This window comes from Vespa velutina, chromosome 8, assembly GCF_912470025.1.
Source record: "Vespa velutina chromosome 8, iVesVel2.1, whole genome shotgun sequence".
Taxonomy (NCBI): Eukaryota; Metazoa; Arthropoda; class Insecta; order Hymenoptera; family Vespidae; genus Vespa; species Vespa velutina.
This window is the reverse complement of record NC_062195.1, coordinates 2,568,321-2,580,820: the sequence shown is the minus strand read 5'-3', so window position 1 is coordinate 2,580,820 and position 12,500 is coordinate 2,568,321. Positions and strand designations below refer to the sequence as shown.

The 12,500-nt window shown below is 34.4% G+C and overlaps 1 protein-coding gene and 1 long non-coding RNA gene across 24 annotated transcripts in view; one reads left to right on the top strand and one right to left on the bottom strand.

The window, feature by feature from the left end:
• Positions 1-12,500, top strand: part of LOC124951172 (nephrin) — a 420,175-nt gene that overhangs the window by 213,091 nt on the left and 194,584 nt on the right. The gene's annotated exons all lie outside the window — the stretch shown is intronic.
• Positions 7,669-12,500, bottom strand: part of LOC124951173 — an 88,576-nt gene continuing 83,744 nt past the window's right edge. For both annotated transcript variants that reach the window (XR_007101537.1, XR_007101538.1), the window contains one exon: positions 7,669-8,092. This is a non-coding gene — a long non-coding RNA (uncharacterized LOC124951173). The remainder of the gene's footprint in view (positions 8,093-12,500) is intronic.

Sequence of the window (12,500 nt, the reverse complement as noted above, 5' to 3'; positions counted from 1 at the left end):
GATTATCGTCGTATATAAATCGTATAACAAATTCATGAAACATTACGTCGACGAAGCGTACAAGCGCAAATTAAAAATTACGTGTTAGGAGGATCATGATTTTACGATTGAAATTTTTTTTTTCTTTTCTGTTTTTCTTTATTTTTTTTTTTGTTTTTTTTGTTTTTTTTTTTTCTTTTCTTTTTCCATTCTCTTCGATTTAATTCCATGAGAAATGATGTAACATGCTAAATATACGATTCATTCGTCATTTTATTTATTTATTATTTTTTTTTTTTTCTTTTTTTTTTTTTTCTTTTTTTGAGATATAATCGCGATTAATAATTACGATAATATTGTTTTTTATCGAACGTTCGAATAATTTCGAGACGTCAATATATATACGTACGTAGATATATTGAGAAACATATTAATGATGCATTTAAAATCGTTGAAAATTTCTTGTTTAACATTAGAAAGAAGCATTAGGAAAAATTATCGACGAAGTTCTCGTTCGATTACTCGAAGTCAATGAAATTAATACTCGTGCAATGCTTTTTTTTTTTTTTTTTTTTATTTCGTGTCGTTAACGACTGAATCCAATCAAAAGATCCGATCGTGTGCGATTAAGGGAGTAGGATAAAAAAAGACAGAAAAAAAGAAAGAAAGAAAGAAAGAAAGAGAAGGAAAAAAAGAGAACGTCGATGTAGAGACGTCGTCTCGTCGATTTTAAAGATTTTAGAGAATCTTAATAATTTTTATATAAGAAATTTTTTATAATAAATTTTTTGAATCGCAATCTCTCCTTTTTTGAAGGAGAACGAAAAAGCGATAGGAGGCGGATAGTAGGGATTGAGAAAACGAATGAGAAATTAAACGGATATTAGAATCGTCGTCATCGTCTATACGCAATTTCGAGTTTGGAAAATTCGCCTATAGAAAAATTGAATTTTTCTAGCTGGTGGCAATCCTACGAAATTGAATTTTCTAGAACAGTCGGTAAGTACTATCGTTCGTGGCCGAAGAAAAATCGATAGAGTTACATAAATATATGTTTGTAGACGTATGATAGTTTGGGAATTGAAAACGAAATGTTCCTTCTTAAAAAAGTTCTTTTTCTACTTTGGAAAAGGATAAGATAAATAGATGAGGAAGGAAGGAGGTGAAGAGAGAGAGAGAGAGAGAGAGAGAGAGAGAGAGAGAGAGAGAGGGAGAGAGAAATAAATCGAGTATACGTTAAAGTGACTTAGAACGAAACGAACGTTAACGTTTACGTCAAAAGTTGTAAAATTCTTGTAGGAAACTTTCGAATTGCCATAGGTTAATATAGAATTTATCACTTTCTCTAGAAAAGATCATTTTAATTATCGAAATTATTTCGAGTAAGATAAAGTTTTTCAAGTTTAGGTATCACGATGATTGGACGGACGATGTGTTATTTTTTATTTTCTTTTTATTTCTATTATTATTTATTTATATATATGTATTTTGTTAAATTTTTCTTTATCCCTTCGATTATTTGCATAATCAGGGAAAGATGAGGGAAACGAAGCGGAGGGATGAGTTGAGAAATTAAAAAAAAAAGTGCAAAGACGAAAGCGAACACAGATAGAGAGGGAAGGTTTGGGGGGGGAGGAGTTGTTCGAAAATCAAAGAAAGCGGTGTGTGTGTGTGTTTTTTTTCTTTTTTTTTTTTTTTTTTTTTTTTTTAACAATTTTGGCAAAGTCCGTGCGATCGAGCGCGAAGCGATTCGAAATTGGAGAACTTTTTGCGTTGCTTTTAAAGTGGCGGTGCCTTGAACTGTACTTCCTGTACAGACCGGAAGTCTTACAAAATATTGTCATTAAATCGTTCATCTTTGAATCATAGAAAAAATTCAACTTAACATATTCTCTCCTTAATAAGTAATCGTATATAATACATACTACATACCTGTATGTAAGTGTATGTTAAGTACTTATGTATATCTATTTATAGATATATATAGGTATTTATATGGCATGACTCACAAATACATATATATTTAACGAATGTATGTATATATATATATATATATTTAAAAAAAATCAGTGAAATGTGAAAGGGAAAAAGTCATATAGTGGTTTCATTAAAAAAAAAAAAAAAAAAAAAGAAAAAAAAAAGTAACAAAAAGAGGGAAAAAAAGAATGGATTTGACTTTTAAATTTTCCACCCCCACTTGACCTAGGGAGAAAAAAAAATAGAATGAGGAAAAAAATTGGCACCATATGATATGATGGCACCCTTCTGGTACCAAACGAATATGGGGAAACAAATCTTTTTTGACAGATTCAGTTCCTCACGAGGTATTACAATTTTTTTTTTTTTTTTTTTTTTTTTTTTTTTTTTTTTTTTAGATAAACGTGACATCCTATATATACGTACACACACACATATATATATATATATATATGCAGTATATCGTGTTCGTAAGAATTCTATCGAATAAGCGTACAGTGTACTATACGATACTATGTATCTCCTTTTATTATATACCCGTTATAAACAACATTTTCTTTCGTTTACATTTTCGACGTCCTCCTTAATGTTTACATTTTGTCTCCTTCAATCGGTACGACTTTATTTCTCATACGATTTAGTACGCTTCTATCGTTCGAACTGCGAGGATCTCTGACTTTTAACCAACCCGAATAATTTTGATATAAAACGTTAGTAGGTTTTTAATGAAAATTTTCAAAGACGCAATTTTCATACTTCGAAATCAAAAGATGATAAAAGAATATATTTTTTTGTCGTCTTATTTTTACATATAATAGTTATCGCACCAAAACGTTGTATCCTTGTCCGAGATAAATCCTATATATTAATTTATATATATATATATATATGGAGATATTTATATACGTATGTATATATATATACATATCGTAGAAGTTAAAGGAAATTTTTGTTACGTTCTATACTATTCTGAATATTAACGCAATTTTAATAAGAAGAAGACAAAAGGGTTAAAAAGGAAGAAGTAAGTATAAGTACATATAAAATATATGGTTGAATGATAAAGAAAGAAAGAAAGAAAGAAAGAAAGAAAGAAAGAAAGAAAAAATTAGTCAAGAATGGAAAAAGAAAGAGAATTGTCTTTCGTATTTACCAAGTTGCTCTCGTAGTCCGGATGGAAGAAAATCGTACTAAGGATCGAAGAGAGATAGAGAATGAGAAAAGGAACAAGAAAGGAAGAAAGAAAAAAGGGACAGAAAGAAAAAGAAAGAAGGAAGGAGTTAGAGAAAGGGAGATGTAGGAGCGACAAAAGAAAAAGCAATTTAACGACGAGGCTTGCTTGAATCACAGGATGTGAACGAAGGAAGGTTGTACGAGACTCTCGAGAGCGCGAATGAGCGTGGAAAGAGCGTGGGACGAGGTTTGTTTCGCCACGGAAATGACGATGGTCTAATAAGTCCTGCACGCATCTCCTCACTTCACCTCACCTCACCTCACTTCACCTCGCCATACTTCACTTCACTTCACCTCATTCCACCTCACCTCACCTCACCTCACCTCACCTCACCTCACCTCTCGTCTCGTCTCGTCTCGTCTCGTCTCGTCTGTCTCGACTGTCCACGAGGTATAGTAGAACTCTTTTTTTTTTTTTTTTTTTTTTTTTTTTTTTCAATTCGTTCTACTTTTTCCGTCTCTTTTCTCTTTTTCTTTTTCCTTGTTCTTATTTCTTTTTCTTCTTTATTTCTTTTTTCTCTTTTCTTTCTCTTTCTTTCTTGGCACGTCGTTACATTTTACTTCAATTGTAACTATTATACGCACGTACGAATTCCAATTGCGACTTAATCGACGTATTAAAGATCGAATTGCGAATTGCAATTTTAGAAATAGCGCGGAAAAAAGAAAGGAGAGGAATTATTTTATCATTCCGATAGATCCACTTTGAAAATTTAATAATATTTATCGTGTTATTATTGTTTGATTGTTTATGTAAAATGAAGAAAATAATTTCGAAGGAAAATTTTTACAAAACTTTGATATGACTTTTACGATACATTACTTCACGTTATTTTGTTTCCGTCAAAGATTCTCGTACTTTTTTTGTTTTTTTTTTTGGAGGGAGGGGGCTGGCGGGGGGAGAACATTTTTTAATAAGAAATATTTTTTTAAATATCACATATATCTTTTTTTGTATAATATTCAATTATCCAATCATTCGTATTCATGTTGTGAGCGACGAGTGAGAGAGAGAGAGAGAGAGAGAGAGAGAGAGAAAGAAAGAGGAAAAAAAAGAAAAACGCAGAGAAAACAAAATTTGACGTATAAATCATTAAACAAAAAAAAAAAAAGAAAAGAAAAAATAAAAAAAAGGAGGAAAAAAGAAATGCAGTGGAGGAATCACAATGTCTCTTGGTGATCGATTATATTCGCGAATAAAACTAAAGGTCAAAGAGGAGAGAAACGAGACGAAACGGAACGAAACGGAACGAAACGAAACGGAACGGAACGAAACTAAACGAAACGAAATGAAACGAAACGAAAGAAAAGGAAAGAGATAGAGAGGGATAGGATTCGATAGGAGGGATGAAGACAACGGGGTAAGATGGGGTAAGAAGAGGGGGTAGGAAGGGTGGGTGGTGGTTGGAACGGGTAGAATCGTTGCTATTGTCGTGGAAGAAAAAGATGACCGGATCTAGGTCGTGTCTCTTCTCTCTCCGTGCTCATTCGAAAATAAACGCTCGATTACCCCGCCGCCAATTTGTTCCACATACGACGTTCGTCTCCTTAATCGCTTCGGCTCGGTTCTTTCCCTTCTTTTCGAAGGAAAAAGAAGCGAAAAGTAAAAGAGAATAGAATAGTAGGGGGGACAGGAGAGAGAGAGAGAGAGAGAGAGAGAGAGAGAGAGAGAGAGAGAGAGAGGATGAGATGAGGTGAGGAGAGGAAAATGGTCGTCGAGAGGAGTGGCGGGAGGGAGAGGGAAGCCGGACTCGTCCGCGTTCGACTTTCACGGCCCTGAACCCGATCTGAGAGTAACTTTAGGTTAGCGACATAAAAGTCAGGCTTGGTGGGCACAATTACTATTACTAGTTTTCGTAGTTGTAATACTAACACTACTATTGCTATTACTATTACTATTACTATTACTATTACTAATACAGAGCTTCACAATCAACAAAGAGACTTGGTTATGTACGTATATACATTTTAAATGCGAGTAAGTAAGTAAGTAAGTACTCAAACGTGCCGGATACTCGATCGCGCAATGGACCGGACCTTGGACATTGCTATATGTGTATGTACGTACGTATCACGGTATCTACGTTTCGAGTTCAGTTCGTTACATGCCGGATATCAACGTTTCCTAAGATTGGTTGCCGACGTTTTTCCCGACGAGGTCAATCGATTGGGTGGAAGAAAAAGGAAGAAAGAAAAAAAAAAAAAAAATAGAAAAAAAAAAAAAAAAGAAAAAACAAGAAAAGTGTTTCTCTCGCGGAAACACTAATCCAAACTGGCCCCAATTGCTTGAACGTTAAACTCAATGAGTTTGCTAGCAGATAAGTTAGTTATTTACATAGACGTAATGTGCAATTCCTTTTCGATATTGGCTGTGTGTGATCACCAGTGTGTTTTTCTCTTTTTCTATCTTTCTCTCCATCTCTCTCTCTCTCTCTCTCTCTCTCTCTCTCTCTCTCTTTTATTTCATTTTATTTTATTTTATTTTATTTTATTTATTTTATTTTATTTATTTATTTATTTATTTTCTTTTGTTTTTCAATTACAACTCATATAGCTGTTTATTCGTGAAACACGTAAAGCGTATAGTGGTAAACGTGTGCAATATCGTTTTTTTCTTCTTTTTTTTCTTTTTTTCTTTTTTTTTTTCATTCCTTTTTTTTTTTTACGTTGGAGGAAAAGAAACCACATGGTTCCCTAGGGTAAAACTTTGAACTCTCGAGTAGTACGTTAATGAACGAATAAAACTTTCTTCCAAAAGTCGGATCTCAGCATTATAGTTATACTTTGGGTATTCTCTTTCTCTCTCTCCCTCTCTCTGGTTTTCTCGAATTAGGAAATTGCATTTTCTTATTAGTCTGAACGTTGTAATCGGTTAGAGGTAAACTCGGCCGAATTTCCATCTCCCGATGGTTTTTAATCGGCAAAACGCTTTTGGCATAGGAACCTCTACTTTATGGATTCCGCAATCGTATCCGGAAGATAATGGGATGGGAGGGGGTTGAGGGTGAGGGTGTGGATTGGGGGGCGGGGGGTAAGGAGGATATCTGGTGTAACGCGTGGTTATGCGCATGACTATTTATACAGCCGACGTTCACGAACGCGTGTAATGCAAATTCACGATAACAGGATCTTGGCATCGGGGCAATACGGGTAATTTGTGCGCTAAGTCTAGTCATGCCGATTGTGTATCGCTTATGAAAAGCAGTAATAATAATCTCGTGAATAATACTCTAATAGATTTTCATATAATAAGCCGACAATGAAAAGATTTCGAGTTCACGTTTTTTTCTTTTTCTTTTTCTTTTTCTTTTTCTTTTTTTTTTTTTTCCTTTATATGTTAAGATAGATTCGTTTGAAACGATAGAAATGATTTTCATTCAAATTGAATAATTAATATCGATATATGAATTCATTCAATAACTTTTGTATCCAATAGAATTTTGCCGATTAATCAATGAAACTTTATTTGAATAAAAATCAAAGAAAAAAAAAAAAAAAAATGAAAAAAAATTGGATCCAATAATATATCGTTTGTTATGAAGATTATTTATAATGGAATCGATTTTTGCCCTTCTTTCTTCTTTTTCGTTTTCTCTTTTTTTTTTTTTTTTTTTTTTTTTTTGATCACAAAGTGGAGAGAAGAAGAAGAAAAAAAAAACAATTAAATATCGATGAATTTTCTTCTCTTTCGTTTTTTTTTTTTTTTGTGTTCGATATTCGACGGTCGTCGTTGTTAATTTCGTTACAATAAATGCATACCCAATAGTTATGATATCTGAAAGGGATGATACGTGATCGCGTACGCAAGCAGGACTTAAATAAGAGAAAGTATCCATTACTGACAACTTGGTCGGCTCAGCTAAGATATCGTAAATGGAAACAGAGAAGTTTAATGGAGTTCTTGGTGTTTCTAAGTTCGTCAAACTTTTTTGATGGGTAAGCCTTCTTCCTCCTCGGCATTGGTGAGCTTCGAATAGAAAGAGATATAAAAAGAAAAAAGAAAAAAAGAAGAAAAGAGAAGGAGAAGAAGAATGAGAAAGAGGAGGAGGATGGAGAAAAGTACAAGGAGGATGAGAATGTAAGGAAAAATAAGATAACAGATCGTTTCGTATCCCTTCATGGTATGCCCACGGAAAAATGGTTTTCTGGTTTAACACCGTAGTCGTGCAGAAACTGAGACTTTAAACTTTTCTCTCTGTCTGTCTCTCTCAGTATTTTGCCCTGTAGCTACGCGAGAAAGAGAGAAATAGAGAGAGAGAGAGAGAGAGAGAGAGAGAGAGAGAGAAAGAGAGAAGAAAGATACGCCAGTTACTACCTTACTTTCGTGTAAATCCTCGCGTTCGTGGAAACGGAGAACTCTTTAAAATTATGCTAATGCGACAAATCTTTCACGCTGCGAAACTAAGCCGCTTGAAACGCTTCTACTCCTTCGGCCTCTTTTTTCCTCCTCCTCCTCCTCCTCCTCCTCCACCACCTTCTCTTTTTCTTCTTCTTTATCATCCTCTTTCTCTTTCTTCTTCTTTTTCTTCTTCTCCTCTTTCATCCAGCTTTTATACCGTGAACGAGAAGACCGCGCACCCTCTACGTTTTGTCTCACACCATGGAGTCATCGAATAAAAAAGAGGATTTGTTGATCTCGCAGAGGAGTGTCGTTTGGGATAAGAAGCACGCTTTTACTCCACCCTTTTCCCCCAAAAAGGCACCATCATCCTTCCTTCGCGCCCTCGCATCATCTCCCTTTCACACTACACCTCCACGTTCCTTGTCTCATCTCACCTCATCTCCCTCTCGTCCCTCCGAATCCATCCCGTTTTATCTCATTCGTCTATAAACCCTCCTCCTCCTTCGTCACCGTTCCGAGAGACAGACAAATATTTGTGGAATCAGCGTCACTGTTGGATCCCTGGGAATAGAAAATTCGTGGTTATGAACGAGAATGGAAGCTGATTTTTGCGATTTCGTTCCTTTTGCGCTTCCTTTATGTGAACGCACGCACGCCCAAGAAAGATATACATATATATATAGATAAAGATATAGATATAGATATAGAGAGATAGAGAGATAGAGAGATGGAGAGAGAGAGAGAGAGGGAGAAAGAGAAAAGGAGAGGAGTAGATAAATAGATAGAAAGAGAGAAAGGACAATGTTATTGCTTCGGCAAGGAACGTTATTTGAAAATCAATGAGACGAATATACGGAAGACTTGAATCTGCTTTTCTTCTTGCCTTCTGGCTTCTTGTAGTTTTCATCGTTCTTAACTTCATCTTCGTCTCTTCATTTTCATTTTCATTTTCATTTTCATTTTCGTTTGGTTCTTCGTTTTCGTTTGCGTTTACGTTATCGTCCCTGTGCCACGTCATGCGAACGCATGACTGTATTATAATAGAAAAGATCATGGAAGTAGCATACGTATGAGAGGAAAAATTGTATTCTCAGTGAAATTTTGTATTACCTGCTTACTTATGAAAAAGCCTCTCCGCTCTTCTAACCGTGTGTGCGTACATACGTGCGTGCATTTTTGTATCTGTGTGTATGTGCGTGCATATGTTTTCTTCTCTTCATTCTACGATCTTATATTTCTCTCTCTTTCTTTCTTTCATTCATTCATTAAATTTCTTTTTTCTTCTTCTTTCTTTCTTTCTTTGTTCGTCCTTTTTTTTTCTACTCGATTATCGTCGTTTCGATCGAATAATAATCGTGTCGTCGCTCGTCGAATTTAAAGCTTGAGTTTCCGTTTAAAACTAAAATCACGCCGATATTCGTATTGAACTTACGATAATACGGCACAAGTTAAACTTTTTCTTGCTTTTATTTCGAAAGAGGTTACACTACGTTAGATAGCGTACGTTCTTGGCACTCGACTTTATTCTCTTTCTCTCTCTCTCTCTCTCTCGCGCGCGCGCGCGTGCGTCTACGTCTTATGTTCGAGCTCGAAGAAAATTATCTTAAAACGAATGGGGAGGAGGGATGAGATGAGAGGATAGGACAAGGGAGGAGGGACTTCGATCAAATCTCTTTTCGCGATCGTCTTTCCTTGCTCGTCTTCTTCTTCTTCTTCTTCTTCTTCTTCTTCTTCTTCTTTCTTTCTTTCTTCTTCCTTCTTTTTCTTCTTTTTTTTATTTTCCTTTTTTCTTTCTATCTTTTCTTTTTTTCTTCTCTTTTTGCTTTACCAAGTTTCTCTACGTCCTCTCTGTCTATCGTTCGATAATTTTCTTTTGTAAAGAAGAGAGGTCCGAAACGTCGCTAGATAAGAAAAGCGATTATCTTAACTAATACCACGATATTGATCATTATAAATCTTATTTATTAAACGATATATATATATATATATATTTAAGAAAAAAATTAACAAGATACGAAATAAGATGATAGGCTTTATTATTGTATTATTGCAGGAGAAATGAAGATTTTTTTTTTCTAACATTGATTGTTAGATTCGAGACGAGAAGATCTTTTTTCTTTTCTGTATTTATTTATTTATTTATTTATTTATTTATTTATTTATTTATTTATTTTTTTCTTTTTTTCTTTTTCATTACTTTTCGTTAATTCCTACGTAATCATTAACATCATAGATTCGACGTGTAAGCTTCGAGCGAGGGGAAAAAAAGAAATAAATAAACAAAGTGTACGAGATAGAACGGGATATATATTATTCCATAGGAAAATCTTTAACAAATCAGACATATATATTCTTAAGGTATATATAACTTATTTTACCTTTAACTTGTCCCATGTAGCTTTGAATTTTTGAATACGATAGCGTACTCGTTCGACGATGCGAGAAAGAAAGAAAGAGAGAAAGAGAGAGTTAGAAAGAGAAAGACACAGAGAGAGAGAGAGAGAGAGAGAGAGAGAGAGAGAGAGAGAAGAAGAAGAAGAAGAAGAAGAACGCGAGCAAGCTTTGAAAGTATAAAAGATCATCTTCTATTTGGAGGGGAAAACTTTGTCGCGTATGCGTTACACCTGTTCATGTAAGCAGATATATATATATATATATATATATATATATATATATATATATATATACGTTGATATGTATAGAGTATGCAACAACATATGTATCTACACGTGAGCAATGCTTTTCACGAATATAGAAAAACCGAAAAGAGAAAGGAAGAAATAAAGATATAGAGAAAGAGAGAGAGAGAGAGAGAGAGAGAGAGAGAGAAAGAGAGAGAGAAAGAGAGATGAAGGAAGAAGAGAAACGAGGACAACGACGATGACGCGTCGTAAGCCGAGCATGAAATCATTTATCTCCGGGATAAGCGTCGGAGAACGACGACACTCTTTCTTCCTTTTTACATGGATTTAAAGTTTTCCTTCTCTCTCTCTCTCTCTCTCTCTCTCTCTCTCTCTCTCTCTTTCATTTTCGCTTCTCTACTACGTAGCATCGTTTCTTTTCTCTTTCCTTTCGTTCCAACACACATACTCTCTCTCTCTCTCTCGCTCTCCCTCTCTCTGTTTCTTTCACGTCTCTTCATTCTAGAGACTAGACGAGAGAAAGAGAGAGAGAGACCACAGGCGATGGTGGAGAACACACCCTCGTAACTTATCTCAGTTACCTACCCGTTTTGCCGAGAACTTTCCGCGTCAGTCTTCTTCGTAGTCGAGCAATCAAGTGATGGAGAGGAAGGGATGCTGCGACGTAATCCATGATCCATGGAGACGTCATCCGTGAAGATGACACAGCTCTACCCTCGCCTATCGTTCTAACATCCCTCTCTTCTTTTTCACTGTTTCTTTCTCTTTCTCTTTTTTTTGTACATATATATAAGATTCATATATATATATATGTGTGTGTGTGTGTGTGTGTGTGTGTGTGGACATGTATGTATATATATATATATATATATATATATATATATATATTTCTTCCACAGCTTTTCATTGCTTGCTTGATCACGAAAATTGTAGCACAAGACGTGAGATATTTTAGCTTTCGAAAGATATTACGAGTAACTACGAACGATTTAATATCCACCATCTCTCGTTATTATTATTAACTTTTTCTCTCTCTCTCTCTCTATATATATATATATATATATGTGTGTATGCACGTGTGTGTGTGTGTATGTGTGCGTGTGTGTGTCTTTGTCTGTGTTATGTAAAATCTTGAATAATTTTGTTATCATAATCCCTTATTAATTTGATATATTAGTACGGGTTTTCTCTTCCGTTTCAATTTTATACTCCGATATACTTAATTAGTTTTATTTGAGAATATTTGAAGTTACGGATGTTCAAACAATGAATGATTATATAAAATAAATGAAAACTTTGTTACATTTGAAACTATTCGAATACATATTACGAATATTCAATTATAATGTAAATATTTAATGTTAATAATTCGTCGTCTCATAGTTTTAATTCGTTATATATATCGTATTTAATTCGTGTAAAATAAATAAAAAAGAAATTTGAAAAATATATTTAAAGAAATCTCATCGATTCTAATCGATTATATTCTGATAGATTCGATCAAACGATCATGGTATTGGATGGATCTATATCTATCGTATCTATCTGTTTATCTATCCGACAGGATGATTCTCTTAGCACATAAAGGACAAGACTGAATCAAAGTTCTGTTCATGTTAGACGGAATGTAATACGAATGTAGCGAATCGAAGGACGTCGTAAGTACATAGATAGATAGATAGATAGGTAGCTAGGTAGGTAGGTAGGTAGATACCTGACGATGGGACCTCTATATATACTGACATAGTGACCCTTTGAACGTCGTACGTCATGAAATTAGCGAACCGTAGTCCGAAATTGTGCGGTCAAATGCGTCTTGATATGGCTTTGTGCGTTAAACCTAAATACGTATAAACACAAACGCATACACACGCAAACACACACATACTAACATGTGGCTAAACCGAACGGAAATTCCAGGAATTTTACAATGATACATCTATCACTCTCTCTCTCTCTCTCTCTCTCTCTCTCTCTGGTATTTGTCCTTCTCTGTATCAGCAACTTAAGGGATCAGCTTTGGGAGATACCAGAATCCTTTGTTGTGGTTTCGATTGATACTCTCGATCAATAATTATATTCTGTCTTACAATTCTCATATTTTATGTATATAATATATATATATATATATAATAAGTGTCATAAGAAAAAGTGTCCAACAGAATTTATTATCAATAAATCTAGTAATATTTCAGATATCCTCCCACACTCTTTCCCACTTAGAGAATTTATAATTAAAAACGTATGAATTTATGTTAAAGATTTGTTCACCATGTAAAAACAAAATTTATGCTTCAGTATTTCTCAAAAAAAAAAAAAAAAAAAAA